At 37.6% G+C, this 26,564-nt stretch overlaps 1 long non-coding RNA gene across 1 annotated transcript; it reads right to left on the reverse strand.

Annotated features, from left to right (window-relative positions):
* Nucleotides 1–3,753: 3,753 nt before the first annotated feature.
* LOC135503126 (uncharacterized) lies at nt 3,754–25,951 on the reverse strand. The gene is made up of 4 exons (XR_010449857.1): nt 25,823–25,951; nt 24,706–24,763; nt 23,482–23,632; nt 3,754–3,827 (listed from the first exon to the last, which is right to left on the reverse strand). It is a non-coding gene; the product is annotated as an uncharacterized LOC135503126 (long non-coding RNA).
* Between the last annotated feature and the right edge of the window lie 613 nt (nt 25,952–26,564).

Genomic DNA, 26,564 nt, shown 5'->3' on the forward strand with positions numbered 1-26,564 from the left:
TTTTTATGCATTTTTAGGACTGATTCCAAGGTTTATCACTGGTTCCAAGGTTTCACTGATTCCAAGCTTTATCAACTACCATTACAAGCTGTCCAATTCATCGGTGCTTTTTCTCTCAATAATCTATGTATGCATGATTGTTTTTCTGTCTACAAGTAAACCGGATGATCAGCATCACTAGGGTATGAACTGTACTACCTCCATCGTGACGGACTACCACCAAGAAGTATTTGTTTTTTTTGTGAAGAAAATGCCACTGGCAGTCGTTTCGGGATGGATGGATAGATTAAAACTTTCCAATTCTCTGCTAATTTTTTTCGGTTGACCTAGAGAAAAGACATGAACTTCTAGTTTCAATGAACTACTATAATTATTATATAGTTTATAAGTATAAATATAACACAATCGCATATATACAACTTGGCATTTGGCACATCTCTCATCGCCCAGTTTTGGGCAATGCATTAAATGTCTGTGTTGCATGAAATTATCATTTGTCATGGAATATGTGGTATGAGGGGTGCTGGCCCTTTTTTATTCGATGTATGGAACTTCGATAAGGTGCAACAATACCATCTGAATGAAGGATGTTGGCTGCACACCCTTCTGGTTTAATTATTCAATATTCAATATTCATCATACAATCATACATTCATCTCTTTTCATGTAAGGAGTAATGCATCAAGCGTTTACATTTTTCCAACTATGCCGGAGGAGTGGATTATTAGTAGACATAACAGTCTTTGAATAATGTCTGCAACAGGTCTACATTGTGCGAAGTAAAATATTTCTGTTTGAACTCATCGAAAACTTTGTTTACTGTGTTTGTATTCTAATTGTGATTGTGACGATCTGTTCTCTGAGTCTAAAACACCTAACCGTCATACTTTTGATTGTTTGCTGCACGATTTCTGATGGTGTATTCATTGCAGCAGTCGGCATCACCTTGACACCCGCAGAACAGTGTACACGGCAGGTGTGCTTGATAGCACTGACACTGAGCAGCTGTGGCATAGGGCCTGTCTTTGCAACAGCCACACCTAATCAACTTAATGAGTACTTCGGGGGAGCAAGCTGAACTCTTGTAGGAATTGTCACCGGAACGAATACTTTAGAATCAGCGTCACGCAAATATCCAATATGACAAGGGTACATGCCAGGGGGGTCTGGATAGATAGCTGCAATCCATATGAGCCCGTCTCACATTTTCCGCAAATGATTATGTAGTCGGTGGGAGGGACTTGAGTTCTGCTGCCTTTGTGACCTACGGTTTCTCCATCTTTCTCGACCACACATCTATTCTGATTTCGGACATCGACACTTTTGTCTTTGGACTCCCAAAACAGCCGGCCATAAATGAATTACCTTCCTTTATGATGTCGTCCGTGTCGAATGTGTTGTCACAGAGCTTCGTAAATGTACATGTATGTCCACTTTCCAAAGTTTTGATCATGGTCACTTTGCCAATCCCATAGTGATGTGCCACAGTGTCACACCCTGACAGCGCATGTGCTGCGAGTAGCTGGGGAGTTATGTGGGCATGTTTGCGAGCAGTGGCACCAATATCGATGAGAGTTCTAGTGTTGGAGTTGAGTCCCTCCATTGTCAGACAATAGTTCAGGTTCAATTTTGCATAAAAGTGGACAATGATGGTTGATGATTATGACATCTGCTTCTTCGTGAGTTGTTCGTATATCTTCACGGGCGATATGTTCACCTTTGCAAATTGCTATTGGCACCGGATCCTTGTGAGTGATGACCAGGCGGTGGCCATGGTGTTGCTCCTCCCTCGTCAATAATTGAGCGCAGATGATATCTATCAGCTGAATCTTGTTTGCAGTAACAGTCAGGACAACCTTCTGCGATGATGGCAATGGGCTGGACAAACTCAGTCGGTGTTTTCTGCTGGCATTTTCCCCAGCTCGTGTTGATCGAGCTGCACTTTTAATGCTGTATTCATAATAGCGGCCAAATATTAGGAAAATGATCGACTTGTTCAGTCGCCTTGTGATATAGTTGATGAATCCATCAACAATGTCCCGAACGGTTCTTGTTTTTGGCCAATGTATAACCCAAAGGACTGCGCAGCCATCAAGAATCTCTGCCTCCGGACTCTCGGGACTTTTCGACTTTGATGTTGTTGACTCGAGTTGCAGCTGTTTCTTCAGTGTTGATTTCGATTTTCCTATTCTCATTTCACCATTGTCATCGAACAGGGATGTTGGAATTGGTGAAAGCTCGTATTGCAGGATGGTTTGAATGTCGAGTTGTCGTGACTGTAGTAATCCTAAGACTCGTGATAAGATGAAGTTCTGATCATAAACATCTTTGGTCCCGATCCGTACTGACTTGCGCTTAGCGCCCATTGTGACAGTCTTCTTGGACAACGTCTGATTGAAACCAGCCGGCCAACTTCTTTGGAATTCCATCATTTGCTTGTGTCCTAGCTCGTGTGCAATTTGTACAATCACCGACTCTGGTGCTATCCTACCAGTAATTATATTGATGATGCCAGTTGGATGGTCTGTTGGATCTAGTGGGTCGATACTCTGGGAAAGCTTTTCACGGAGGTTGCAGCGGTCATTCTCATCTGAGCGGATTCTTGACTTGTATTCCTCCTTGTGGAAAGTGACGGGGGTGTCATTGGCTCAGTCTGTCATGTCTGTGACATCTTGTCTAAGCCTACTACAGATGTGCATGCTATAAGCCCTTTTCCTTACCGTCTTTGGTTTCAGTGTAATCCCTAAAATGCCGTGTGGTCCGTGTCCGTAACGCATGTAGGTTGTCTCTATAAGCATGTCGGACCACATACCGTTCCATAGACCCCGTTGGTGACGCATCACATGTTGCCCAAGAATCAAACCGTTGAGTACATCATTGGGAAGACGTTACATCGATCTTAGGTAGTAGATACCATATCTTGCATAGTTGTGGTGGGATGGTCACGAAGAAATAGGGAATCATTTCCCTGACTGCCCAGAGATGCAAAGGCCAATCCCCTTCTCGCTCTGCTTCTCACGCACTTCATCAGCCGTGGGACTGGCTTCACGAGGTTCTGTATCCAGTGTTGTGCAGTTTGGCTTTCTGACGACACCAACTCCAGCGATTCTTCAAGTTCATTGCTGTCGAGAGTCTCTTTAATGGTTCCTCGTAGTAATTCTTCTGTCACCATTCGTAGAGCTCTGAAATTCTGAGGAAATTTCTTTCCTGACAACATGAGTGTGCGAAACACTACCAAAGCTCGAGTTGAGGACATCTTCCAACCCATTATCGGCCATGAGTGCTCTAACGCAACCGATAAAACTCATGAGCATATGCATCCCTCCAAGCCTGGCCACCAGCGTGTCAAATTCTTTGGAATACACCCACTTCACGTTCACAACAAACTTGGACAACTGTTGGTCATTTGTGAGGATAGTGTGGTTCTGTCCAAACTCCTTCGCAAGACATTGCGCCTCATGCATCGCGGTCATCATCGTGTCTGGGTCTGCCGGGTTCATGTTGACGAGGGGAAGATAAATTGCTTTTGTTGCTGGTTTTATCACGTGTCCCATTTGTCGACACAATCTGGTGTTGTATCCACCGAACTCCACAGGTTTCTCAGTGTTTATGGTACCGATATCCACAAAGCTTTTCATGAATTGATAGTCGATGTGCTTCGCTCGTTGCAAGGGAACTTCTTGTTGGGCCAAAAACACGAAGTGGCAGTACGGAGCGCTTAGTTTCAAATAATACGTACCCTGTCATGTAGCCCTTCCATCATCAACGAGAAACGCGCGTAAGGCTGGTTTGGCGAACAGTACTCCTTGATCAATACCCAACAGAACCTGAAACAATAAGTGGTGTATTAAAGTCCCAGCCTGAAATCACGGCTGTCTGCAACTTATCAGTCAATCGTGATACTACTTATTAATCTGCTGATGAACGAACTACATGAAGTTCCTTGACCAAGCCAGTGCTGAACGCCTTGTCCATGCTTACGTCACCTCAAGGCTGGACGCAAAGGCCCAAAGCGCCGCGTAGCGGCAAAAAAGCGAAGCTGGCGAAACATTTATAACGTGTCACCGTCACTTATCATTGGACTTATAGCGCATTTACGGGGTTGCAACTATTTTGACAAAAGCCCTTACAGGCCTTTTTGTCTCAAATTAGCTTAGAAACCCCTAAGAACCAGACACCACAATACATATATTCTATCATTCATTAGATTCCCAGTGAAGCGTTGCAATGAAATGGTCAGTGAAATGGTAAGGGAATACTAGAGTTCAATGGGTTAATGTAATCATGACTTACCGTATTCCAACAGAAAGTACACGTCAATAGCTTTCCAAGGATACATCATTGCAAATATCCGTTAAAAAATAGCAGAGAAATGAACCCTTGAAGTTCGCACATCTTGACAGTCCCAGCGTATTCCAATAAATGCTGTAGGCCTACAAGACAGCTGTTACAGTGATTAATCATTGTTGCTTGAATCTATTGAAAATATTGTTGACAGAGTCTGCATGTACATGGTAACATATGTTACCAAACAATACTCACGTCCCAAAGTATTACAGAGGTCTATTGTTCGTTAATGCGTTTATCCGACAGAATTTCGAGAAATTATTTTAACGACGCAAAAATAATTTTCAGCGCTGAAAATATTTTCGAAAATTCTGTCGGATAAACGCATTAAGACACAATAGGCCTTTTCATGTCTTTGACAAGCAAAAATAATTAATGACTGCAACATCTGATATGGCCATTGTAATTTGCAAGCACAAATAATTAATGACTGCAACATCTGATATGGCCATTGTACAACTGAATATCACTATGGTTTAAAGGCAAATGTTATTCTGTCCATGGAGACATGATGTTAACGTCACACTTTCTCCATCTGGTGAGATTATTCCATTAAAATAAATGGCCTTTTTACTGTCTTCATTAACCAAAATTCAAGGAAAAAATTCAAGTAAATTAAATGTATTATCCAATAGCAAATCAACATAAAAGTAAATTCACCTATGACTTCTTTAATTTAGAAGTAACTGTTAATACTAATAACTTCTTCAGACTACAAGAAACTAAGATAACACCTGGGTTTTTGAGCCTGAAAAATAAGAAAGACTGTCTGCGACTGGAAAAGAATCCATTATCGTTTTACCAGAACCAATTTAACATGGCTGTTTGGTTTGCTACAACAGGTTGTGGTATTTCAATAGACGATCACTTGAATCACAGTGACCCATTGTTAATGTCAATTTACAGGTTTCATGTTTACTATCAAATATTGAAGATCATGAAGAATCTAGAGATACCAATTCCAGGTGAAAGTGATTTTCATGAGACAAACAATAACATTAACCGTAGGAAACTAGGAGGGTTATTGAGTGAATTTGGTTTAAAAGACGAATATGATTTCTCGGTGTTTGAAAATAACGGTGGTTGGAGGTCATGGAGTGTACCGGATTACAACCTGAACATAACTGATCCCGGATATTACATCAATGATTCTAAAATCAATTTCTTCCTCATGCAAGTTCATGAAAATAGAATGCCACCGATGTTCAGTAAAGACTGGGATGCTGGAATGGCTAATTTCAAATATCCAGATATTTTCATTAAGGATCATGTCAGGAGACCCAAGAATGTATTTGATGTAATTACACAAAATGAATGTCAAACCTATCAACAATTCATGATATTTAAATCAAATGGTTTCTCTAATCCTGGAATAGAGAGGTTGAATGATACAATAAGAACATATGTTTACTGTATTCTGGGTGCTCAGGCGTTGACCAGAACACCAATAATTGGAGTACCGGGTACAGAATTGGATGCACAGAAGGAATTTAACAAACTATTAAAGGACTCGATTAATCAACATCCTGATATTCCCACTTCAATTCAAAGATACCAAAAAGCAGTGAGTGACACTCATACAAGACTAGATTATGTAATAGCACCAGGATTGTATGTCATAGGATCAAATATGGTACTCGTTATTGGTAAGCTGGATAACTACAATGATAACATTTTAATAGCACCAAAAAATGCTAAACCCGGTAAGAATGACATTAACCACAAAAAGACCTTACCACCACCACTGATGGAAGGAAATAGTTCTAAGAAAATAAGAGTTAAGATTAGTGTTGGTACTGTCAAGACGGACTTCGTCCTGAGAGCAAAGCTCGAGACCAGTCATAAACCAAAGAGTAATGTTGATACACCAAAAACAACTGAAACCTCAAAGAATACTCCTACTACTACTAAACTTGACACCAAAGTTGAGAAGGTGGATGATACTCATGAAACAATTAAATTCATGCTTTACTCAGTTGTTGGTACATTGATTGTTTTTATGGTTAGATAAATAAGTAATTATGGCTGAAGGAGGTGAAAATTATGAAATGGATGATTACGATTCACAATCATCATCATCATCAGGAACTGATAAAGACTGGGATAAATGGAGAAAGTTTATCTTTTATCCAGAATTGGCAGGCACAACATACAACACAGGAGGTGAAGATATCCAAATGGATGAGATAGATAATTATCGCATTAGTAATTTGAATGATCCTAATACAGTTGAAACCAATAGAACTTTTTAAGATGACGGCACAACATACAACACAGGAGGTGAAAATCTTACTACTGAAACTTCATTCATTACACCAGAAAGAGTAAGAGGTATTGTCCCTGAATTGATGGAAAAGGAGTTAAGTTACGATACAATAGAGGATAAACTTGATACAGCATTGGGAGGATCAAACTGGAATTATGACAAGAAAAAAATGAGTAATCTTGCACCACACATTAGTTACAAAGGTAACAAACTTTATTACGATCCGAAAACAAAGTATGAAGTTGATTTGATTAAAGATAAACTAGAAAACAAAAATTTATTTGACTATCCTAATAAGGATGAAACCATTATTACCAAGTTAATTCCTTTAACTAAGGATAATGGAAGCTTCTATGCTGAAGGCACATTAAAGACTAAGTTTGGTACTAGATTTGCTGACATGATTAGAGGTATGATTGCACCTGACCCACCAGTAAGGGAACCTAAATCTGCATCCACTCAAACAGACATATTAATTAATGAGGTAAACAGTTCAAACAAACCAATAGATAAACTGATAGATTCTAATGATGATGAACTTAAAACACTGGGTTTTACTGAAAATGCCTTGAGAGAACTTAGAGGGTTAAAACAGGCTGGTGATGATCTAGCTACAGTAAAGAGGGATAAGGACATGCAAATACAAGAACTAGAAAAAAAAATTCATGATTTAACAAGAGACTATGTAAAGTCTGTAGAAGAAGATACTGAAGATAAAGGAGAGTTGAAAAAGCAAATAGATGAACTAAATGACAAATTGCATGAGGAACAGTCAAAGGTATGGAGGTTAGACAATGACAGGGAGTCACAAACTAGAAGAATTAAACGTTAAATTGTTGATGTTCTAAAGAAACCAGATTCAACTATTCCTCTGAAGGACAGAATAAAGTTACTTTTTAAGACGTATGGTGTAACTATTAGCGCCATAATAACAGCTGTTGTTATGACATTTACAACTCTAGGTCTCAGTATCAGTAGTGCTTTAAGTGGTGCCACTAAATCTGTAAAACCAACTCCAGGACCAGACCCAACTTCAGGACCAGACCCAACTCCAGGACCTACACCAGAACCTGGACCAGGACCAAAACCATCAATACCAGATAAAGTAAAAGAAGGTCTCAAGAAGTTTGCTGAATGGCTAAAAGAACTAGCCAAGAAATCAGCTGCGGCTTTACCGGGAATCATCGGTTCTATCGTATCATTTCTCCTGAAAACAATTGGTGCAGTTGTTGGCTTTCTAGCTGAACATCTGATCATAGCAGTTATTGCTATTGTTAGTTCCATAATTTATGGTTTAATTGGGGGTGTTAAAGCCTTAAAATCACGTAAAACAGTAAAAAAACATAAAAGGTCTTAGGTGACCTTCTATCAAAACAATGTTTAAAAAATAATTATTATGTAAATATGAATAAATACATCTCATTAAAAGACTATTTTAGTAAATGTAGCAATGAAAATCTTACTGGATTCCTTCGTCCTAGGGTTATGGATCGAGCAGAGCTCTCAGGACGAAGTCCGACTAGGACAAAGTCCAGAGAGCAAAGCTCGACTCGAGCAGAGCTCTCAGGACGAAGTCCGACTGAGACAGGCAAAGTAGTCCTGCCAAGAATGAAAGAATATGACGTCAGTACCAACACTAATGCCCAATTCTGCCGTAATTGTAAAAGGTGGACACTTTTTGAGTATCAAAAAAACTTGAATTCAGCAAGGTACGCAGCTAAAACTGTGAAGTATCAATTCTGCACCAATTGCAATTCGACTACTTACGACGATGATTTTAAAACTCTTGAGATCAATATTGACAACAAGACACGTTACTTTGACAGTATTCTAAGGAAACTTGGATGGAGTCGGCTGTCCGAATCGGCAGTTAAGTATTTAAAGGACTTTGTGGAAGGGTATTTACAGTGCTACTTTTCAAGTCACAGAAAATGTCTTAGTAAGCAGAGATATGAAAGTACTCTTCAGTCAGCCCTAAAAATGGGTATTAACACTCTCCCCTCTAAGTTATGTAACCAAGGGTTACATGGTGAAGCCATGCTTTTTAAATTTCACTGTGGGGAATATGATTGGTTTCTTGCCATTGAATTTATTAACAGGGCAATTGGTAAACCGCAATTAACCGATGAGAATATCACTGACCTTAGACTAGTGTACTATGCTTTCCTTAGATTTCTGCATTACTGTGGTGTGAAGGTCACCATTAACTACAAGGTATTTTTACACCAAGCCTTTAAAACGCTGAAAATTGATTATGTAATATTTACACCTTTTTTAACCAACAAGGAGCGAGTAAATGATTTGGAGAGATTATGGTATGATTTCACTCAAAGTATTTTCTTCCAGAATTACAAGGTTGAGAAGGAATATGACCAGGATATTGACAAGCAGTTTGACGTTTTACTGAGTGCCAGTGCAGGTCGAGACATTAACTGCATCAGTAGTATTAAGTTTACACCAGCCGGACTTCGTCCTGAGAGCATAGCTCGAGCCAGACTTCGTCCTGAGAGCATAGCTCGAGCCGGACTTCGTCCTGAGAGCATAGCTCGAGCTAGTGTTAAGATGCAATAAAGTTGTGAAAACAGCATTTTGCACTTAACAGTCATTTTTCCATAATTTTAAATGAATAATCAGCAAATGAATAGTCAGACATCTGCAGTGATTGAACAACAGATGAAACAGATTGGTGTTATGAGTCCTGAGAGCTTAGCTCGAGTTGGGGCTTCTAACCAACAGAACACTGGTAGTTACCAACAAAACAGAACTAACTTTCAGCAGAACTGCTCTACAAATCGACAAGTTTCAAACAAGCAGTTGAATAGTTCAAATTTTGTTACTCCCAGTCAGGGAATAGTTAATCCCAGTCAAGGAATAGTCAATTCTAGTTGCCAACTAGGATCAACCAGCAATCAACAAAATTTGAACTATTTGACTGATAGTGGTCTTAAAGCCAAACAAGACTTAGAGATTCTAGTTGCAACTGGTAAAAGCAAGGATTTCCTTAATAAACAAATAACTTTTAATGACTTAGATAATATGACTGAAAAAGAAATCTTAAAACACCATAGAATGTATGAAACAAAGATGGCTGCCAGACTTAATGATTCTTTGGGTAAGACAGTAATTAAAGCTTACACTAAATTATCAAGGTGGTTATTACCAATAGATGATGAAGATGATCTTTATCATGATCTTAGAAATGATTATTTGATAACTAACGAGTTGGATAAATGGCTTGGATGGTTGAGTTTGAGAATGGGTGCACTAACTGCACTTGCTTCAACAACACTTATTACTTTAGGTCATTGTCATGAGGAATCATCTATGAATACATCGAGTATGACTGCATCAAATATGAATACACCAAATATGACTGTCTCTGAATTTGATAAAACCATACATGAAAGTACAGATATCACAGGTAGTGATGATAAAGAAGACTAAATTAACCTGGTTATGAGAACATAGTTCGAATTAATTTGAGCAAGATAAATGGAACTTGAAACTGTAACTGATACTACTCGAGCTATGCTCTCAGGACAAAGTCCGACTAGGACTACGTCCAGAGAACAAAGTCCGACTAAAGTTTCAGTGTCTAAGAAACCTCGATCAGAGAAACAATTAGCATGGTCTGGAGAACTGGGTAGAAGATCTAAGGAATTTAAGAGGATAAAAAAGGATAAGACGACATTTAAAGTACAGGACTCCTCACCAAAAAACAGAGTTGTGGAAAAGGAGGAAGAAGAAGTAGAGGAAGAAGAACCACAATCTCAAAATACTGATGTATCACTGCGTGAATCTAGTAGTAATACTTATGTCTATGTACTAGGTTTAGGTGCCGTTATTTTAGCAGCATTCATTATGTTTAAGAAACTTCCTAAAAAAGTAAGTAAAGAGCAGCAATCAGGCTTGAATCGAGCTATGCTCTCAGGACAAGGTCCTAATCGAACTTTGTTCTCTGGACAAAGTCCGAATGAAGCAGCCATGAAGGGATCAATTAACCCTCTTGTTAAACCTGTAGTTAAAGAGAAGAAATGTACTATTCCTTTAATGGAATGATCTCATCAGGTGGTCGAGCTTTGCTCTCAGGACGAAGTCCGTCTAGGACAAAGGCCAGAGAGCAAAGCTCGATTCTTAACTCTAAAGAAACCTCTGTTCCTCTGAAATTAACTAGCTTACCATTCTCATCAGTGATTTCGAATTTTATGTGATTAGTACACTTATTTATCGTTTTCTTACAATTCGGTTCGTATCGCTGCATTTTTATTTGGTCACCATCTTCTACAGGTATGATGCAGAAAATGTTAGATGGTTTATTGTTGTAGAGGGTCTTAGCTTTGTCAACCAAATTAGCTTGCAGGAATAGATATTTCCTGTAAAAGTTGAGTGGTCTTGTGGAGTAGTATTTTCCTTTCTTGGTGAATTTAGTTTGCTTAAAGCCAAACCACTCATTCACCACTGTGAGCTGTTTTTCTATCACCTCTCTTATGGTTTTGCTTATTTGAAAACCTTCTGTGTTTCTCTCAATCTTGATTTTTTCATTTTTATCTAACTTGTCTACTTTCAGAGGGTACTCTTTATCCTCTGTAAGTTCAAGGGTTATGTAATTATTGTTATCACAGTAAATTTTCACATGGCTAATTCCAATTTCTTTTATGTATTTTTGCCATACCTCACAAAACTCACTTAAACTAAAATGTCGAGAGTATGGAAATGTGTATTGAGTAATGGTGTCTTTAGTTGTGGTAGATTCATTTTCCAAATGCCGTTCGCAAATTTTCATGACTTCCTTTTCAAGTGTATCTGTTTCAAGTCCAGGAGCAAATAATGTCCTACACCATAATTGTTTATCTAAGGGCTCATGTGTTGTAATTCTGATTATTTCGACTAGAAATGAGAAAATCCTGACTCCCTCTGGTAGAAAATCACCTGTCCACCATGAATTGTAAAAGGTTATCGATTTCAAAGTAATGGATTTTATGTCTAATTGGTCTGTTAAGTAGTACTCAAATTTGGCTTCATTACATTCTTGTTCATTGATTATGAAGTCCATTTCTATTTAATTCAAGAGATTTATTGAATTTAATAAATTTTAATCTAATAAATAGAATGACTGATAAGAATCAGAAAATACTTTGCACTACATGTGACAAGTACATATCCTACAATAATATGGCTATTCACAGGAGAACCAAAGGTCACTTAAGTAAATTAAATCCGGATTATGTCCCTATTGCTCAACCCCGAGCCCCATCACTGATCCCTAAAACTATGGATAAGAAAGTTGCATTTGAGGAAAATGAGCTAGATGGCATAAAGAAAGTGAGTGGAATAGAAATAGTAAAACAATTTGGAAAGCCTGTAATCACCATTAGTTTGAAGATTGACAGAGAAGCTAAACAAGTGTATGAATACAGAGATAAATTAGAGGAGGTATTATTTCAACTCAATGATTACCATCACAAAATTAGCATATCAGTATTTGCTCAGTTTGATCGTCAGGGTGAAAGTGTAACACACCCCATACAGTCTCCAATGGAAAGCATAATTTCAAGGAACCAGGCAATTTATGCCATAACCAACCAGTTAAACTACATTAAGACACAGATTGAGGAAAGGTACTTTCAAGGTTCTGGACTTACTTTAAATAAAATAGAGTCTTGTAACATGACCATCTGTTCTCACAAGAGGTGTAAAGGTGGTCATTACACTAAATTACCATTTAAAACAAAAGCAGTAATAAATGTGGAATCAAATGACAATAAATGTTTTCTCTGGTCTTTATTGGCCGCTAAATATCTGAAAGAAAATCCAGAGACGGACTTTGTCCTGAGAGCAGAGCTCGAGAGTACATTAAATATCACTACTGATATGCTAGAAATGACTTCGTCACGAGAACAGAGTTCGAAAACTACTGATATCAAAATCAAATCATTTCCTGTATGTATTCAAAAGGATATCCCTAAGATAGAGAGTGATAATAATCTCAAAATTAATGTGTTCAAGTTAGAGAACGAATCGGCTAAGAGCACCTGTGAGGCAAAACTAGAACCTCTCTACCTGTCCAAGAATTATGATGATGATGATGTCATCGATCTGTTGTATTTTAAGGACCATTTCACATAAGAGACATCAATCTTTTCTTCAGGACACTAACTCATAGAGTGTATCTTTGCAGGAGATGCATGAATTACTTTTACAGGAAGTCAACACTAGATAAACATAAAAAGAAATGTGGAGAACACGATTACTGTAAGATTACTTTGCCTCCACCTAACAGTAAATGGTCACAAATTTAATTTGAAAAACACTCATTCAAAAATAGAGTTCCGTTTGTGATCTATGCTGATTTCGAAGCGATAAGCACAACAGTCAATGATAACTCGAGCTCTGCTCTCACAACTCAGACAGATACCACTGTTACCACTAAAAAACTTTTTAAACAAAATGCATCAGCTGTTGGTGTTTATGTTCACTCAGACTACACACACCTTTACAGTAGTCAGTATGTGTCTCACAGGGGTGCTGATGTTGTAGATGTGTTCTGTAATTGGTTAATCAGGATGGAAGAACAATTCTCTAATTTATTGAACTGTAACTTTCCTCTAACAATGACAGATGAAGACTGGCATAAATATCAATTAGAAACACATTGTTACTATTGTAATCAACCTTTGGGATATGACAAGGTCAAGGATCATGATCACTACTGTGGTAGATATCGAGGTGCTGCTCACAACTCGTGTAATTTGAATGAAAAGAAAGCTATGTTTGTTCCAGTGTTTTTTCACAATCTCAGTAATTACGATTCTCACTTATTTATTAAAGAATTAATGACTAAGCTACCGAAGTACAAGAAACTGAAAATACTTGCCAAAACATCAGAGGAATACATCTCATTTCAGTTCGGTTGTTTCAGGTTTTTGGACTCGTACAGATTCCTGCAGTCCAGTTTAGACAACATAACCAAATCAATGTTGGATGATGATTTTAAAATTACCAGACAGCTGTTCCCAAATACCACTGACTTTAAGCTATTGAGGAAGAAGGGTTCAGTACCTTACTCTTTTTACACATCACATGAAAGCTACAATGTTACTTACCTAGAAAAGTCTATGTTTTTTGACGAATTGAAAAATGAAATGGCACCTGATTCTGCCTATGATGAGGCTAAGGTAATATGGGATCATTTCAAGATCAGGAATCACGGTGAGTTCATTGATCTCTACCTCAAAACTGATGTGATCCTTTTAGCTGATTTATTTGAGAAATTCAGGGATGTCAATTTGAACTACTTTCAGATAGATCCATGTCACTGTTACTCGGCACCAGGCCTAACCTGGCAAGCTGGTTTGAAGTACACAGGAATAAACCTAGAACTACTGACTGATACCAACATATTACTTACTTTTGAGAAAGCAATACGAGGTGGAATTTCGGGTGTTATGGGAACAAGACATGTCAAGGCAGATGAACACCACAAACTACTCTACGTAGACGCAAATAATCTCTACGGCTGGTCCATGATGGAACCTCAACCCTATGGTAGTTTTGAAATGATAGATATTGATCCACTTAACATGAATGTTATCAGTAAAGAGCAGATTATGGCAATTCCAAGTGATAGTGAGGTAGGGTATTTCTTAGAGGTGGATTTGGAGTATCCAGGAAATATTAAATTTAAGTCAAGGAACTTTCCATTCTGTCCTGAATCTCTCTTTATTGAAGATGATGAATTAAGTCCTTACCAGAGAGAGTTACTGGGCGATGATAAAAGATCAAATGTAGAGAAACTAATACTAACACAAAAGGATAAAACTAATTACATAGTGCATTACAGAATGCTACAATTTTACCTTAAGCACGGAATGGTACTTAAGAGGGTTCATTCAGTGATAAGCTTTAAACAATCAAAGTGGTTAGCACCATACATTGATTTTAACACTAAAAGACGTATGGATTCTAAGACTGATTTTGAGAAAGACTATTTTAAGCTCATGAATAATGCGTTCTACGGAAAGACTTGTGAGAATGTAAGGAACAGGGTTGAAATTGAATTTGTATCGGACGGGGAGAGAAAATAATAATAATAATAATAATTTATTTGATTTAAAGTGCTAAAATAATGGTGCATACATTTTCTAAGCACTGTACATAATATTAAATGAGTACATTAAAAGTGGTGAGAGCCAGGAATGTAATGGCCAATCCCAGGTTTTCATCGATATGCGTATTTGACGAACATAATGCTGCTATTAGCATGAGGAAAACATCAATGAAATTCAACAAACCAATCTACATAGGAGCTTCAGTACTTGAATTGTCTAAATTATTAATGTATGAATTCTATTATGAAGTTCTTCAACCGTACTTTGGTGAGAAAAATATTGAACTACTGTATCTAGATACAGATTCCTTTGTACTTAACATTAATACTGATGACTTAACTAAAGACTTAAAGGAGTTGATACACTATTTTGATTTCAGTAATTATCCAAAAGATCATACACTCTATGATACCAGTAAAAAGAAGGTACCAGGCTACTTTAAGGATGAGCTAGGAGGAGTAGAGATGACTGAATTCATTGCCCTGAGAAGTAAGATGTACGCTTACAGGACAAAAGATTACGATTCTAAGAAATTAAAGGGTATTGCCAAGAATGTAGTAAGGAGAAATATCTCATTTGATGACTATGTTGATTGTCTTGAAAAGAGTAGGTCATTTTACCACAAGATGAGACACTTAAGATCAGATAAACACCAAATCTATTTGGAAGAAGTTGACAAAAAAAGCCTCAGTCCTTTTGATGACAAGAGGTTCATACTTGAAGATGGAATAAGCACCTTACCATTTGGAATGTATTATGAAGGCTACATAGATTACAGCGATTCAAACTTCGCTTGAGTCCGACTTTGTCCTGAGAGCATAGCTCGATTAAACTAATGAATAGGGTGGTGCTGATGGTAGTGCTACTTGGTGAAATTCACCCCTAACACCGAAGTCATGGTGATAATGATAGTGATACACCACATTAGGATTAGGACTTTGTCCTAGTCCGACTTCGTCTTGAGAGCATAGCTCGAGTCGAACTTTGTTCTCTGGACGTAGTCCGGGTCCTGTTTGATTTACTGAACTTTTAGTTTTTCTAGCATCTCTGTCTGTGCTATCTTTTTTCCTTCTTCTAAAAAAGTCTTCTTTAAAGACTCTACATCAACAGCTGAACTTGCCTCCCTTTGTTTTTTCCTAATGGCATTTTTCATCGAAATGTATTTCTCCTTCTCCTTGAGAATCAAAGTAAACTCATCTGTAGATATGTGAGAATCGGTTAAGGCTTTACTGACCAAATCATTGATTGTGTTCAGTTTTGAAATTGCCAACATTCTGATATTCTCATGTTTTTCAATTTTCTTAAGAATATTCTTTTTCTCCCAGCCTAAGGCTGATGAAATAATGGCACTACCTATTGTTACGCCACCCAAAGCTAAGCCTATCGGTGCCGTGATGACACCAGCTAAAGCGGAAACACCAACAGATCCGGCTGCTACGCTAGTTAAATTAAGGAAGTGGCTAATGCCAGTAATTACGCTAAATGCTTTTTTGTACTTTGAAAATATCTTTCTTCTAAATTCAATCTCGCTTTCTAAGAAACTCTTAACATCACATATTTGTTGTAGTCTGAAAGCCTGAGGGTTACTTTCTGTATGCTTTTCAGACCTTTCATAGTTTAATTGACTTTCAGAGTTTAAATTACTTAAATCTGGATAAACCTTGTTGTCTCCATTCATTTAATTAGTGGGAATAACTAGAATCAGTTGTTCTGTCATTTCTAGTGTTTAGTGTTGATCTTGCAGACACTACAGGTTTTTGAAGTACATTAAATTTTATAGGTTTTTCTGACCCAGCAGGCCCAGCAGGTTTTAAAGGTTTTTCGGGACCAGGCTCCAACTTTGACTCTACTTCTGCCTCTAATTCTCTATGAAATCGTTCTAATCTTTCTTTCCAATTACGTGGTCGTTTTGTGTAACCCCAAGTTCTATTCATTTAATTAAGTAAAATAAAATCAATTCACTGCAAAGAGTAAATTTCTTTCAAGTCTATTATTCAACTTAATCATCTCGTTTGTGATTTCTGTCTGACTACATATGTTAATGTTCTGGTTCATTCTCATGTTATTATTTAAATTCGATAATCTATCAAGCAGAATCATATTTTCATCACGAAGATAATCCCCGAAATGCTGTGATATCACTATTTTCCAATCTGGTATTACATCCTGGTCTCGAAAGACAAACCAGTTTTCACTTCTCATTTTTACCATGAAATCCATTGACCTATCCAATTGATCCTTAAATAGTGTGTAGTCTACTTTAGCACTCTTCTGTCTGTTTTCTGTCTTTTCCATTGGTCTCATGTTAAACCAAGCAAAGCACAGTTCAGGTTTATCTTTGAATTCCTTTATTGGTAAGACATGATCCAACTCTTCTTCTATTCGAACTCTGTTCTCGGGACTTTGTCCTATTGGAGATAGACTCCTCTGGTACTCTAACCACTGTGAGAAGAAACTATCTGTACATCCTAGATTGAATGATGAATTACCGTTACACTCTCCCTTAGAAATGCGGTTTAGACCAACTCTAATTTTGTGTCTGTCTCTATTACCATTTTGGTCAAGGTAATCCTTTTTGTAATATGAATTAAAACATGATCTGCAGTTACCTCTATTTCCGTTTTTACCAAATTCACCATCACTTAGTAATTTAATTTCATAACATTTATTACATCCCTTGATTTTACTTGAACCACATTCTTTACAGTAATCAAGTAGTTTATTACGCCTGTTCTTTTCAAAATTAATTTCAGGTTTCTTTTCACAGCACTTAACACAATAAATTGTAGGTTGATTTTCCATGTTTTGATTCATCATATTATTCTGATTTTCCATATTTTGATTTTCCATGTTTTGATTCAAGATAAACTGATTTATCATATTTTGATTTAACATAATCTGATTTATCATATTTTGATTTAACATATTATTTTGATGCAAATAATACAAAAACTTCTGAATATTCTGATTCATCATATTATCATGATTCATCATATTATTCTGATTCATCATACCATTTTGATTCATCATACCATTTTGATTATCAAATATTGCTCCATCCATTTCTTTCTTTATTTAGTAGGACATTTTTTTTTTTAATTACGTTTTTCGAACTTGTTCTTGTGACTTAAGTCACTTTAGAGACTTTATTTCATTGATTTATTTCATTTCAATGATTTGATATCAGAAACTGGTAACCATTCATTGAACTTATCACTGTAACCCTTCCACTTCACTAATCCGTATTTCTTGCCTTTACTGGTCTTGTACCTTAGGATTTTCTCGATCTTGTACTCTAGCTGGTCAGGATTAGGAACATAGCTCAATTCCTCTTCATAGAAATATCCTTGAATTTCTTCTTTGTGGTAATCCTCAAGCTGGTAGACGATAGGGTGAGTAAAGATGATCTGTTTGATTTGGAACACCTCCTCAGTGTAGTTGGGCATGTAACCTTTACCGAAAATGGACTTGTACTTTGAAATTCTTACACTGTCATCTACTTTTGAGGTGAAGACCGTAAAGATTGTACCACACTGTTCCTTCGTTTTCCATCTTTCTGGCGTCTACAGGTTTCATACCTATTGATGAGTGAAATGTGTTATTGTAGCCGCTGACCAGGTCATCCAGAACGTCAATCCACTTGTCAGTCTCCTTAGCGGTGAAATAATGCCACATTTTTTCTTTAAGGGTTCTATTGAATCTCTCTACTACTGCTGCCTTCTTATCAGATTTTGTGGAGAACCATTCTATGTCATTTTCTGTTAAGAGTTCCTTGAAGTGTTTGTTGTAAAATTCTTTACCGTCATCAAACTGGATTTTCGTTGGTTTTGCTTCCTCAAATATCACTTTAAATGCATCTCTGATTTCTTCTCCCCTCTTACTCTTAACTGCTAGAGCCCAAGAAAAACGACTAAATAGATCTATGACTGTTAAAATGAATCTGAAACCCTTATTCTTACTCTCGAATTTTTGCATGTCCACAAGATCAGCTTGCCACTGTTGATCGATGTACGATACCATTGTCTTCCTGAAGGTGAATTTCTTAATGGCCGGTTTGTGTAGTTGGTGAGTTGGTAGTGTTTCTAGAAATTCTTTCACTTCTTTTTGTTTAATAAGTTTTCCTGAGCTCTGCTCTCGTGACGAAGTCATATCTTCCTTGACCTGTTTCCAGATTTTACTCAAAGAACTGTAAGCCACGGGACTCTCGGGGTTGTAGTACAAATCCCTTAGATACTGCTGTGTGTCATCCTTTACATCCATTTAAATGAGTGAAGTATTTATTTACGAGCCACACAATATGTTAATTTCTGGTGTTACCAATTGTGGTAAGACATATTTTGCCCTTGACCTCTTAGAAAAGGAGTATCGGCACAAGTTCCAGAACATAGTCATTTTCTGTCCAACATATTTCAACAATAAGACATATGAAAGGAAATGGATTTACCAAGACAAGAACGTCTACATAGTTAATCCCGAAGCTGTGGCCAGTAATTTGGACCTTGTGCTTCAGTTTGCTACTCTGACCTTTGCTGGTTCTAACACATTATTCCTCATTGATGACTGTGCTAATTTGAGAGACACAAAAAAGAAGGTGTCCGAGTTATGTAATCTTGCCTTTTCCGGCATGCACTACAATCTCACTGTTTGGTTACTAGTTCAGAAGTACAATTCAGTTGTCAAGGACTACAGAGAGAACATAAGAATTTTAGTATTATTTTTTAATAAGGATGAATCAGCCATGAAAGATGCCTTAGAAGAAAACAGTGTTATTCCTAAGGAGAAAAGACAGTACTACATAGAAGAACTTAAGATGAAAAAAGGATCAAAACTGATCATTAGACTACAACATCCATTTGGATTTACTCTTTCACATCAAAAATCTTAGTCCCGCTTCTCATCAGTGGTCTTAGTCTTTCTAACCCTAGTAAAATAATAAATTATTAACCCTAAACCACTAAGTCCTAGGATAATCCATAGGTATTCGTATTTCTTCATTTCATCACTAGGTTGGTAGTAATCACTTAATTGTGGTCGCTGAGGTAGTACAATAGTTCTTTCTGGATGTAAATGATTGTAAACAGTAAGTGCTGAATCAGTATTGTTAAAATCAATAGAAGCGTCTCTTTCTCTCTTTAATTCAAGATTAACGAAGTCAATGGTACTTTTCCTATGCTCATCCCATTCGGTTGAAGCTTTTTGTAATTGCTCCTGAGCCAAATCATGTCTTTTCACTTCAGTCTCATAGCCATTCTTGTCTAGTTTTTTAAAAAGGTAACCGGATCCAGTGAATGCTAATCCATTGATTATTGCAGATCCAAATAACATGCCAATGCCAGCCATTTAATTTCAACGAATTTTAATTTCAATGATGTGTCCCTGAGAGCATAGCTCGAGTTAATACCAATTGGTACTGTACATTATGACCATTAAGATCGATGATGTCACCTTTTTCATCAGTTAAGCGAATATTCAGCTTATTGAATCTTGGTTTACAGGGAATTGCTATTGGTTTCTCAAATGTGTATGCTATTAAATCCCCAAAATTAGCTTCCTTTATTGGTCTTGTGGTTAGCACATCAGATGCTTCACCATTACTTAATACACTATTAGATTCGATTATGTCACAATGAAAAACAAAATGGTTAATTGGTCTAAAATTGATGGGTTTCTCGCTTACAACATCATCCTTACTTTTATTGTCTAAATGGTAAGGCCATTCTGATTTCATGCCAAATAATTCATTACTTTTACCAAGAAAATAGATCTGATAATGCGCCTCATTTTTTCTCTTTAGGAAGTGTAAGATGGCCTTACCTGTTGGTTCTTCAAGGTCAAATCTGACAGCACCTCTACTCATACTATTTTCTTTCAACTTATCCGCAAATACTTTTGAAAAGCTCTGTAGGTCATAGAGACCATCTGGTAGCGTAATCTCTGCCACATCAAACCCCTTAACTTTGATTCGGTTATTCTCCCTGGCTGCACTTATGTTGTAGAATGTACAAGGTATTACTGCAAAAGTTAAAGTGATGCTACATGCATCCTGAATTTCAGTCTTGAGATTGACTTTTAAATCACTTGAACTCTGATCTGGATAGTCACTTGAATCTATGTTCATTACAGTAACCATTTACTTAAGCAAATTTGCGTTTTCAAATTTACCTTTTATCAAATAAGTAAATTATTCTTACTTCATAATATTTCTGGGTAGGATTCCTTGATCGTAAAGGTACACTAATGTTCCATTACTAATAGCTACAGTTCCACCCAGTTTAAGAATTTCCTCCAGGTTGGCCTGACTTGGGGGACCAATATTGATTCTCAAGAACCTTTTCAGTAACATAGAGTAACCAATTGTTGTTGATGCCAACAGTAAACTTTGATACAGTGTATTTATGATATCTTTCTTTCCTGGTGTATCCATTTAATTACTTAGAAAATCACTAGTAAAACTCATTTATCTAGTATTCAGTATTTAATTTAGTGTTGTACGAACTTTGTTTCAGTGTTGGAGTGAAGCAATCTGAGAATTCTGAATGTTAACCTGGGCGTCAGAAACCACGAATATGTGCATTTTGTATGGTCCCTTTCCAGATTTCTTTGTAATAGATAATTGAATACCATCTTTTGTGTTCTGGAGCTTCTTTCCTGATCCGTGTAGACGATTATCTTCAGAAGTTCTCAGATCCAACCATAAACCATAGTGATTAGAATCACCATAGTATTTCTCCATGGTCATGTTACAGTCATGAGTTTTCTTCAAATCTTCAGACAAAAAATGTTTCTTGATCTCCTCCCATTGATCCATCATTCTCATTCCTTCTGGGAACACCTGATTGGCAACACCCTCAATTGTGATCTGCACTTTACTTATGTTAGGGTTTTCAAACTTCTCTGAATCTCTAGCTCCATCTACATAGTCAGACACAAATAGTAATAATAATCCTTTAATAGACATTCTTGGAAAGTTGATGTTCTCATTAATTAGTGTTTCATTAGCAGTAACATTGACTGTCTTAAAATGGTCTACCCAATCATAAAATATTGAGAATCCAGAATTGTACTTGTTACTCAATTGACTAGCAATCATCTTATTAGTAACCGTGTCGTATTCAAAACAAATATTTTCAAGTTTGTAGCCCATGCTAGCTGTGGTTGTGGTGACTATGATTTCCTCCTTTGGTGCTAAAGTTATTTCAATAATCACATCTTCTTGAATTGGAAACTTGTAAAATGGAGCATGATGATGGAATAGTTCAAAATCTAATGGTATTTTGTACTTCTTGTCAAACACTTTCTTTAAAGTCTTTTCATTAGCTGTTTCTCCAGTGACATCAGCTTCAGCGACTCCTGATCTTAATTCTCTAAGATTTTCTGATTGAATACCCTGAAAAACTCTATCATTTCTTTCTTCTCCAGTTAGCCACAGATCTTTAAATGTAGAATAATGACTGTATTCGTCAAGGTCAAATATCTGCTCTGTTCCCAACTTAACCACCATCTTTGAGATTAGGTTTCTACCAAGATTATTTACAACACTATTTTTAGAATCACCAGAAATGGTTACATCAGCAGACAGATAAAGAGATTTAGGTACAAAGAATGTATTCTCTCGCAATGCCGGTATTCTAACATACAGTGTTTCTTTGGGATTTGCAGATGAGGGGTTATGAGTAATGATATGATGCTGCCTCTCAGCTTTCAAACCAAGTGGAATCTTATGTGCCCTTTCGGTATTTAATAAATATCCTGTTGCCATTTCTATTTATTTACTAGTAAAATTATGTACATGCAGTGAACAGTGCCAACATCATATATCAGGTAAAATGCACGGAAACGAATGTACAGTGTACAATACTTACAATACTTCCATTTTCCAGGCAAAATTAAGGCCTCTAAAATTCATGGAGCGTGGCTTTATGCCACATATGGTAATTGATAATCTATTCTTTATTGTAATATTGATCGGCTCTCATTAGCAATTCAGTCATGCGCATTTTGGTCCTTAACAACGATCCCTGAGAGAAGGATGGTTGCTATGTACAAACACAAACTACCATCTTGTTGACCAGAACCGATTGCGACATCTTTCATTGTAACATCTAACTAAACAAGCTTGACATAAGCCAGACTCGTATTCTGCGTGGTAAGCATATGTTATCCCACTAGGCTATTGAACTTTCTATTTAGATCAATAACATTTATGCCTATTTAAAAGTAACATCTGTTTAAGGTAATAAGAGCGCCTATTGATTATGCGCGTCACAGTTGTCATGTGATATCTCATTCAGTGTGGCACATGCATGGGAATAGGGTTCATTTCTCTGCTATTTTTTAACGGATATTTGCAATGATGTATCCTTGGAAAGCTATTGACGTGTACTTTCTGTTGGAATACAGTAAGTCATGATTACATTAACCCATTGAGCTCTAGTATTCCCCCACCATTTCACTGACCATTTCATTGCAACGCTTCACTGGGAATCTCATGAATGATAGAAAGTGTGTATTGTGGTGGATTGGTTCTTTGGGGTTGTAGGCTTATTTGGGGCAAAAGACCTGTAAGGTCTTTGGTCAAAAGGGCCTAAAACATAACCTAGTTCCTAGCACCGCAATATACACTTTCTCAAGGAAAGAAAGTTGTTGTCTCTTCAGAGTTTTTTTATTCTTCTAGCTTTATTTTCAGTGGCGCCAAAAATGGAAAGTAGGCCTATGAAATGGTACTCTCATATTCCAATATATATATTTCACTAAATGTACCTTCTCTATTTTCTGCTGTAGTTGATCGTGCAGTGTAGTTATCGTCGTTTCCATTTCCGTGCAGTTGCATGTTTTGGCATGTTCACTGCTCCTAAAGCAGGCACTAACATCCCACACTATAGCAGCGAGTATACAAGCTCGAATGAGCAAGCTGGAAAGCCAAGCAATGAAATAGTTAAGATTCAAATCGTCTCGAATGGTCAAACACTGACCCGTGTGGCAGTAGGCTCTGTTAAGACACCAGGCGATTAGGAATAATAATTAAAGGGCTCACTTCTTTCAGAAATTACCAAATTTACTGAACTTGAGTCGTTTAAATGATGTGAGAATGTGTGCACCCAGACAGATAAACAAATATTCTATAAATACCAAGTTTCAGTGAGTTGGCAAGCATGATCAATGCAATATCGGCATTGTGTACATATATACTCTATCTTCGTCTGTCTAAGGTCCCTTCATAAAATACCAGGTTGACACCTCCTTGTGACGCATGCACTGGACATGTAGCGAAAGAATTGCGGAAGTCATAGATCATAAAGGGTGACAATAAGGGGTTTAAGTTCTGACTCCCAATTCTCCCAACAACACGTTGTAGAATGTAAAGGTCAAACTGTCATGGAGCACACTCATTTTCTGGGTCATGAACTCATTTACCAGACAGATAACATCAACATATATTGGGATAAAAAACGCCAATTGCTAATCACTGCGTGGCATATAAAGGAACCGTTTTCTGGATTTCTGGAGTTGGGGATGTTGTCAGAAATGCACTCCACCACTCAGGGGGAGGGAGAATGGTGTTAAGGGAGCTCTCCACCAGTCTTGGGGTTAGGGATGGTGTCAGAAGAACTCTCCACCAGTCTAGAGTGGGGTAGGGGATCGTGTCAAAAGGACTCTCCACCAGTCTAGAGATGTTGGGTTGCTGGCCAAGACTCCTCGATGTAAACTCTCCTCTTATATGCCCAAGGGAGGGGTACCAAGCTTGGTCTACAGTAATCATATTGGTGAAGGTCAATAATTTGTTATTCTTAAACTACCCCATTTCAACATGCCTGTACCAAGGGTAATTTGCTAGCACACACATATACTTACATCAACAGGACAGCAAGGTTGAATTCATGTATGAACATAATGGAAAAATCTCATGTTCAATTTCAAGTTTAGATTGAATGGGAACGGCCTATGTACATGAGAAAATCAGAGAAATTATCAAAAAACACTTACTGTGGCAATCTGTGATTTGTTCGGACGTGTTGTATATATGAACTGAACATTCTTTGATCTGAAGACAGTGCAGAAGGAAGATATATACATATACATTACTATAGGAGTCTGGTTGTAAATTCTCACCGAACGTCGACCGGCCTCGTCGATACAATTAAGTTGGACTGCCCCGGAAGTCTTGTGGGTGGTCAATGCGCCTACTTAGGTAAGGATGCGCCCAAACTAGACATTGTCATGTCTTCGTTTAGAACTCGAATTCAGAAATGATAGGCCCAACACCCTCTAGAAAACATCCCAAAAGAACTAAAACTGCAACTAACGCATAGGCGAATTAAGTGAAAAATAACATGTTGTAATATTACCTAGTCATCGACACCACACATGAATTAAACTCAATTGTAAACATTTATCAATACCACATGTAGGGGCACCATGCTTGATCTATAATAATGATATTGGTGCAGGCCAATAATTTGGGTAACCGGAAAAACGCCGACCGACCGACTGACCGACTGACCGACTGACCTGCGAACCTACCGTCATATGCAGTATCCCTTTCGCTTTCTATAGCACATGTATCTGTGTAGTGCCCAGCGCAATGGACGTGATGGAGTCCGACGTGTCTGACAGCAGCATCTCCAGTCAATTATACCGGGAAAACGAGCCCACGCGGTAAGGAACTGATAACGATACTCTAAAGATATGCTTTGTCTACATGGTCGGTGGATATAAAAGCATGATTTGGGCCTAATCTATGCACTGTAGTTTTTCTACTCGAGTGTCTCGACCGATGCAATGCATGAACTGCAACGCGCAATATGCATTTGTTGTCATTTGAACAGCGCACGTGCGCTTGTTTACAAATTCATTTCACATGACCTGCTGCTGTCCGACACGTCGGACTCCATCATGTCCATTGCGCTGGGCACTACACAGATACATGTACTATAGAGAAGCGAAAGGGATACTGCATATGACGGTAGGTTGGCAGGTCAGTCGGTCGATCGGTCGGTCGGTCGGTCGGCGTTTTTCCGGTTATAATTTGTTGTTCTTGAACTACTTCATCTCAACATGCCTGCAACAAGGGTAATTTGCTAGTTATCATGTATAACCTTACCTTTTATATTATCACAAGCCCGTTGACTTCGAGGGTCGAAGCTAGTAAGGCTGATGATTTCCGAGGAGCGATGATAAAAGAGGTAAAACACGTACTAAAACTCACCAAGGCAAAAATCCCATCACGAGGTTGAGACTGGGGAAGGGGAATCCCCAACAATGTAATGCCAGCGTGTAAGTACTTATCACGCTACGAACAAAAATCAATGCTCTAGATCTCTGCCCTAGTTTACTGTAGACTACCAAGGCTCATACACGGTCACAATGTACACTGTGATAAAAGGGAAAATTTCAAAAAGCTTCTGATGGCGAAGAAACTTATGTTTTAGGTTAAAAAAACTAGGTTTATTGAAAAAAACTAGTTTTATTGAAAAAAACTTAGTTTTTTTGCAAATAAACCTGGTTTTATTGAAAAAAGATACTTTTTGTGAATAACTGGACATACGGACATAACTTGACAAACGGCGTGGGTATGGCAAGCGGAGTGTCCAGTTATTCATACAACCAATATTTCTTCTATACAACTTGGTTTAGAATATCCTCGTGTTTGTCATTAAAATCTTGCAAAAGTTTGTTAATCTTTTTATGAACATCATCCTCAGCACTAGGATGACCTGTAACAGGAGTTCTGGTTAGTGCCTGGGCACCAAGTATGCAGTAAATATAAGTTATGATAGAGTCATTTAATCTCTATCCCTGAATTTGAGTAACCTGCTCACTTCAGTATCATGAACTGTTGGTAT

This window comes from Lineus longissimus, chromosome 19, assembly GCF_910592395.1.
Source record: "Lineus longissimus chromosome 19, tnLinLong1.2, whole genome shotgun sequence".
Taxonomy (NCBI): domain Eukaryota; kingdom Metazoa; phylum Nemertea; class Pilidiophora; order Heteronemertea; family Lineidae; genus Lineus; species Lineus longissimus.